Source organism: Pipistrellus kuhlii, unplaced genomic scaffold (genome assembly GCF_014108245.1).
Source record: "Pipistrellus kuhlii isolate mPipKuh1 unplaced genomic scaffold, mPipKuh1.p scaffold_m20_p_13, whole genome shotgun sequence".
NCBI classification, from domain to species: domain Eukaryota; kingdom Metazoa; phylum Chordata; class Mammalia; order Chiroptera; family Vespertilionidae; genus Pipistrellus; species Pipistrellus kuhlii.
Window position 1 is genome coordinate 15,900,198 of NW_023425438.1, and position 8,019 is coordinate 15,908,216.

Below are 8,019 nucleotides of genomic sequence, written 5' to 3' on the forward strand. Positions count from 1 at the left end.
CGGTGGTTGGGTACACGGTTCAATTCCCAGTCAGGGCACATGCCCAGTTTGTGGGCTCCATAGGGGACATGCAGGACTCAGCGGATGAATTATTCTCTCTCATTATAGCTATTTCTATTCCTCTCTTCTTTCTTTCTCTCTGAAAGCAATTTAAAAAAGTTAACTTTGTAGAAAATTTATACTTTTGCATTTTCATCAAAAAGCTAGGCAAAAGGGCAAGAGTTTTAAACTTAAATAATAAAACTAAGAGGTCTAATGGACTGAAATACACTGGAAAACATGTTCAAAAAGATTTCAGATCGAGATTGGAGAACTGAAATTACATCAAGTGACACTTAACAGGTCTTCTCTTAGAAGATGCATGACTCCTACACTGGCAACTGAGAGAAATGTTTAAAGTATAAGATCAGCCTCCCAGATAAGTGGATCCTTCTATTAAACTGCTTCAGGAAATAGTTTCAAGAGCTAGTGCTTAGAACTAACTTATTGCATGAGTTTGAGGCCACTAAAAATAAAAAGGATGCTAGCATAGAATGAAAAGTTTTTATGCCATTAAACCAATGGCTTTGGTAGTAAAACTGGTGAGGTTTTCTTTGTTTTTAATGAAGTAATCTGTTACAAAATTTTTGTTTGGCTTTGAAGTGAGGATGTCATTCGCTGCAGTATCTGACCTTGTCCAGTATATATTCTGGAAAAGGCAGATTGCACACTTGTAAACCATCCAGCTTGCAGAGTATCCATGGGTACTCATCTTCCTTCCACTTCTTTTCCTTTGGATCAAAAGTGAGAATGGAATTGCTGTAAACAATTGTAGCAAAGGCCCCCCAAAACCATTATCTGTCCAGCACAGACACACCATGGCCACTTCTACCAAATGGCATGGATGCCAAAGTGGTCCACTGACTAGTCTCTGGGTTGTACATTTCTGCAGAAGGGCACCCCTGAGATTCAAAAAGAGGACCTGGAGACCACACAGACACCACCGAAGATGTAAAGCTGACCATTGTAAGAAACCATCCTGTGAAAGCATCTTACATAATTCATTTTGCTCTTATTCTCCTAGCAGTTGGTAACAACTCCAGTTATTTGGTCCATTGTTCTATGGTCCCTTCTTTACTGGGGCAAAAAACACACACTTGTTTGAAGGTGGACAGTGAGGTGATTCCATTGGTGATATACAACTTGTTATTGAGCACTGTCCTCTCATGTCCATATTTATTAATGGGATAAGGTCCCAAATTCCCCATTTATCATTGGTGATGTCTCATCTCTGGTTCTACCTGCTACAGTATAAACTTCCCAGTAACACCAACTGCAAATTCTGAACATGGTACAGGCATGTCTGCCATCTGGAGCCACAAGGTTTTCTCAGATCATACCTGAATACTTGGGATATAGCATGGAACTTGCCATCTGGGCCCCGTTCTTCCTTGCCTAACAAGAACATGAAGTTATTGATAACAGCAGGGCAGTCCAGACACACAGAGGTACCTGGGGGCCTTCTGGTTCCCATAAGATTCTTGGTTTTTTGAAGAGAAATATTTTACTTTTAACCATGCTATGTCTAATTATTCCTCAAATACTGATGTTTGGGGTTTGGCAGAGTGCATGTGGATTGATTTCATGTCCAACAAAGGCTGCTGGTGAACATTTTGAAAATAATTCAGTGCTTTGTCAACTTCATAGCACAGCTGCCAAGCGTATAAAGTTCTGATGTCTTAACCTTCTCAAAAAACACTGGACAGGGTTGATGATGTTCTGAATAATGGTACTGGTATGTCCCCAGCATCTATCATGCTGCAGCCAAGACCGCACAGCTTTGTACAGCTTAAGCTCTGGGAAGCTGCTCAGATGACCATTGTCCATGTTAGATACGAGCTTCTCAAAATTCACAAGACAGGGAGTCAGGACATGAGTGGCACAAAGTCATCTAGCAGAATGGAATCCAGCTTCTCCCTGACTCTCTTGATGTTGACCCAGAAATCATCTTAAGAGTTTCAGGATTTCTGCAGTTTTCTAAGCAGGTTGTTGCTAATAAGAAAGAGAAGCAGAATTTCCCCACACCTATAGGTTGAACATACATGGCAGCCTGAAGAATATCACCAACAGTATTCACACTCAGTTCCTTAATTCCATAGTGTGCAAACTGAAGGACTTGGCGGAACCCAGTAGCAGACCTTTTAGATGAATTTTGCCCTGATCTCACTTGTGTCTGCAGTAAACATACGGTCCAACTTTGGTTCTCAAATGTCTCCCACCTCAAACAATTTGGTTCTGGACCAAGTTGACCCAACAACTCTTTCATGCAGATACCTCAGCATGACAAAAAGCATCTGCCAGCCAACAAACAGAAAAGAGAATGTATGACACTAAACTGTGTGCTATTAATATCTCAGGAAATTGTGTTGTGGATATGTTAGTGGTTTTTATGCTTTTGTTGCTGGCAAATTGACCATTAGCACAACTTCCAAACAGAGAAGCCATCATGAGTCCTGATGGTGCTAAGTGCTCATGAAACAACAATCACAGGAAATGGGGGAAGTAGAAAAATTTGATAAACTAAAAGGCAGTTAGACAGCATTTTGGAGGCAATGATATGTGAAAAAGAAAAGATCCTGCACAATGACCTCCTGAAAGACTCCCTTGGGACGAGTAATTCATTTAAGGCTAGTTGACAGTGGTTCGATAAATTTAAGAAGTGTTAAACTGTACATTAGATTTGGTTAAAACAGGAAATCATTTGTGGGTCTGGAATGGATTAATTCAATTTACATTATTTCTAATGGAAAATGATTTGGTTTTCTAACAAATAATTTCTTGAATAGCCTTCTGGAATGAGTTAAGTTCAAGAACTGGGGTTCCACTATAATTTTGAAAGTAACCATTCTGGTGACCAAGAGTTCTCTATAGACGCTGGTGTCATGGATGGAGGGACAGAATCTCCCATGTTTCCTGCATGAAACACCTTGGGGTTCATCCAACCTCTAGTGTTGGGCAGGCAGTCTGCAGCAGGACAGTGTGTGGTTGGGTGTGGACAGCACTCAGCAGGCTCCTCGAACATCTAAGAAGGGACCCTTCCCTGCCGCTTATACCATGGGGAGGGGCTGTGCATGCCTGCTGCCTCCCCCTCAGAACCAGTCCTGGGGGGAAAAAAAAACCTATCGGCTCCTTTCTGTCAATTTTAATATCACCCTTTCCCCCCCTAAAATGCTTTTATTTTCTATTTTGTATTTTGCTTCTCAATATCTTACATTCTTTCTTCATTTTCCCCATAGGTTTCTTTTGTAATATCCCATCTTTTATCTACTTTGTATTAATTTCAGGAAGCATTATTTAACATATCAGTGTGCTTAGGTTGAGTGAAAAGACATAAGTGAATAATTGTTTTTATATTAAATGACATTGTGTGTGTGTGAATTAGGGTTAATTCTTATACTACAAAACAACAACAACAACAAAAAAAGCACAAAAAAACCCTAATAAAAACTCAGGGGATGTCTACATCAAAATCTGGAAAGGCCAGAACTGCATATGTAATCATGAAAGGAAATACCTATAATTCCAAAATTACCACTCAAAATCAAATGTTTGTTTTGCTTGCACGTCTTTCTTCCCTAATAGAGCATGAACCGGATAAGTTCAGAAACTTGTTGTATTCATCTTCATATCATACAATCTAGGAGAATTCCTGACACCTAGTGAGACAGTGGTCGGCAAACGGCCGCTCGTGAGCCACATGCAACTCTTTGGCCCCTTGAGTGTGGCTCTCCCACAAAATACCACGTACCCTAATTAAGTTAATAACAATGTACCTACCTATATAGTTAAAGTTTAAAAAAATTTGGCTCTCCAAAGAATTTCAATTGTTGTACTGTTGATATTTGGCTCTGTTGACTAATGAGTTTGCTGACCACTGTAGTAAGAGGCTCAGTTAATATCCTCAGTGATCACTGGGGGCCAGTTTAGATTATAGGCTGTCTCCCGCCCTATTTCACTGACATTCTTATTCAGTTTCACTCAGGGAACATGGGGGATTCTGTCCCTCCCTCTGTCCATGACACCAGCGTCTCTGCTGGATCCAGTGGACTGAGGTAGGGCTGTTTCTTGATGTTACAGCAGGTCCAGGCCCATTGATTACTCTTGGCCACCAGAGCAATTACTTCAGAATTACAGTGAAACCTTCAGTTCTTAAACTTAACTCATTCCAGAAGGCTAATCAAGAAATGACAAATTAATGAAGATGTAAAATTAACCTACAGTATCATGCCTAGGATCTGCCAAAGGCTAACTTTGTGTAAGGTAAGAAAGTGGAGTTTGATGTCAGATATCCTTGAGCTTAAATGCTGAGATTTCAATTTACTAGATGAATCATTTATCAATCGCTGCATAACAAATTATCCATATCTTAGTGGCTTAAAGCGGTATTTGTTGTCCCACAGTTTCCATGAGTCAGGAGTCCTGGTGCAGCTTGGCTGGATCCTCAGTCTGAGAGGCTGAGTCAGTGTGGCCTGGGATGTGCTCATCTCAAGACACAACTGAGGGTAGATCAACTCCTAAGCTCTCTCGTGGGTTGTTAGCGGGATGCAGTTGCCTGCAAGCTGTTGGGTTTAGGGCTTCGATTTATTGCTGGCTCTTGGCTGGAAGCCACCTTCCGTTCCATGCCATGTGGGACTGTCTGTAGGGCAGTGTGTGCCACGGCATCTGGCTTCACTGGAACGAGCAAGCTATAAGAACTGGAGAATGCAGGAAGGCAGACCTTAGTGTTGTCACTGAATCACTTTTGTTAGAGCTCCCTCATTAGTAAGTGTGAATACCAGAAGGCAGCAATCACTGGGGGCCAATTAAGACAGAAGGCTGTCTCCCATCCTGTTTCACTACGCTCTGGTTCAGTTTCCTCATTTACAAACACAAATATGAATAGAACCTGTTTGATAAGGCTGTTGTGATAAAAATGAGAATGTGCACATCAGTGACTTAGGAAAGCATTTGATCCAGAACAGAAGTCAATGCATGCTAACTACCGTGTTTCCCCAAAAATAAGACATCCTCTGAAAATAAGACCTACTTACAGGTTTCCTTCTGAGTGAAATATAAGGCATCCCCCAAAAATAAGGCCCCTCTAGGCTAAACATGAGAGATTTGGTTCACTGATTCTGAAAGAAATGGAGTCACAAGAAATTCACCAGGAAATTCAGGAATTGGATTGTTATGATGATGTTCCAGAAGATGATGACATGATTGTCATTGAATAAATGAGTAAATTCTTGATACTGTAGGATTCACAGTTTGTTTGGTTTGTGTTTACAACTACCGTACTACCGTACCATATACAGGTAATAAATTTCCTTTATTTTCATTTAACAATAAATGTGTACCGCATTCTTCTTCATGGAAAAATAAGACATCCCCTGAAAATAAGACCTAGCGCATCTTTGGGAGCAAAAATTAATATAAGACACTGTCTTATTTTCGGGGAAACGGTATTAATACAGTTATTTTTTAGTTATGCCATTTCCTGTGCATGTTGATTCCTTATTTGTAAAGTAAGTGAGGGTTAGTTGATCTCCAAGTCTCTTTATAAGCCATTTGTAATCAAACCCATTGATTTTTATAGCCCCTGGACTATAGATTTCATTTCAACAGTCTTTTTGTAGACTCAAATTTAGTATTTTTGCCCCTCATCCTTATACCTGCTTAGGATCCTATTTTTAAAATTCTTTAAGCCTAAAAGAGCTGAGCTATTCTCTACTCCTGATGTCTAAAGTAATCCAAACATTGTCATGGGACCTGTCTTAAGAGTCAGAAGACAAGTTTCTGCTCCTTAAGGGCCTGTAGGCAAGGGTTTTAATCTCTTCGCCTTAGTTTGTTACACTTATGGAAAGATGGGTAATTGGACTGGGTCACTTCTAGCATCCTTTCTTGGGTCTTTGAAGCAACTGCTAGCAACAAGCCTGGGAAAGAGAATATTCACTGATGCTGGAACTGGTGACCAGGCATTTTTCCCGGGGTCTTGTCTCATGGAATCTAATAATGAAGCAGCGGACCAGAGGTGTTCAATCAATGCAGGAGTTTATTGCAAACAAACACAGGCTCCCTGCTCAGGGAGAAGATTCAAATGGGTTGCTCTGATGCATTCTGCTCTTCCCCTTATATCTGCTAAAAAAGCCTGTTCTTTGTCTATCTGTGCTGCTCTCTGATTGGTTCATGGCCTTTATGCAGCATTGTTTTCTTTCACTTGCAAGAAAAGCATCCTTGTTTCAAAACACCCTGTTTTTCTGCTATCCATCCTGTTTTTCTGCCATTCTGTTTCCTGCAAAACACATTTTTGTTTGTTTCAGCAAGCTCCACTCTTCCTCCTCCTTCCACCCCTTACCCTATCTACCCAATTTTGCTTTAACTTCTTTCATCCATGGTGATGACTTAATAGCTTTTTGAGTCTTTGAACCCAATTTCCATTTGCTGCCAATATTGGCTTTTAATTTTTCTTTTTCATGTATTTCATACATATTGCTCTAGGGCCAATTTTCTGAGATTAGTTTTTAAGCTTTCTTTTTTATTAGGACACTTTTTAAGTTGATAAAGATTATAGGGTTGATACTGAGTATACAGTAGTTATATATCTTTAGAAAGAACAATTAAAATATAAAGAAATAAATTATTGTGAGAATTAGTAAACCTCCAAAGTATCCTTAGAGAGGCCATTTCTATAAAGTCAAAGAAAAATAAATTCAGTGACTTCATCTGTGTACATCGGGGAGAAAATTACTCCCAATTGAGGAAAAGATTTTGAGGCCTTTGAATCAAATGGGATCCAAAGTAAAAACATTTGATTCCCCCCTTCCTCCCAGTAATGTTCCAAGACACTGGAAATTTTCTTAGTTCTCACTTGTGCCTTCTTATGTGTATCTAGAGCTATTTCTAAGATGCTGCAATACAGTGAGGAAATTTGAATTTAAAACAAATTATACCTAGTACATCCAAAGAGGTTCAGCCTTTTCCAGTCATTTTTTATAGGATGCAGTTACCACTTCATCATCTTTGAAATTCATTTTCTGAAATTACCTGCACAATCTGGGGGAAAATCCTTTTGAAATGCTCATTGATGGAAACTCTATTGTCCATTCCCTGAAATCAAATTTGTACCCAGAGAACTGTTATTTTAAAGTAAGCACAGTGAATCAAGTGGCTGGTCAAACTGGGTAATACTTTCTAGTGCACAAAACAAGGAACAAGTAGATGAGAACGAGTTTCTCAGTGTATTGAAAAACTAGCTCCAAGAGTGGTTCAAAAGCTCACTTCTGAAATTGTTTAGAGTGAGGAGTCTGCTTTGAAGAAAGACTCATATGCCTTTTGCTATGTTTTGGAAAAAATAACAGTCCTCTGTTTGTATGGAGTGTTACTTGACTTGAACCTGAACTATATTGTAGGTCAATTCACATTCTAGTTCTACCACTTGAAAACTGTGTGACATTAGGAAAGATACTTGGTATTCCTGAACTTCATTTTCACTTATAATATGGGACAATGTATTACAGCTATGTGATGTCTATTAAATTAGGAGATACATGAATCTATTTCACAAACTAATGGGTGATGCCAGGATGGTTATCAACATCATATTTATATTTAATGAAATCACTAAAACCAGTAAGATGCAATATTTCAAAGATGATGATAATGGGACAAATAATAGTGATGTTTTCAGCAAACTTCCTGCCTCTCAGGCACCCTGCTGACCTTTTATATTATCCTATATAATAAAAGGCTAATTGCAAACTATCCCCTCGACCAGGAGTTTGACCAGGGGGTGGAGCCGGCTGGCCAACTGCCCGTAGCACAGCCTGACCTGTGCATGAATTCGTGCACTGGGCCTCTAGTTTAACATAATCATCCTTAATGGTCTTGGAGTTTCCATTTTACAGGTGAGACAACTAAAGTTTAGAGAGGTTAATTTTGCCCAAATTATAAAACTAGCAAATGACCCCTCAGATTGGATCCAAATGACCCCTGAATTGATCC

The 8,019-nt window shown here is 39.5% G+C and overlaps 1 pseudogene; it reads right to left on the bottom strand.

The window, feature by feature from the left end:
* Positions 1–650: 650 nt before the first annotated feature.
* LOC118717746 lies at positions 651–7,122 on the bottom strand (annotated as a pseudogene).
* Between the last annotated feature and the right edge of the window lie 897 nt (positions 7,123–8,019).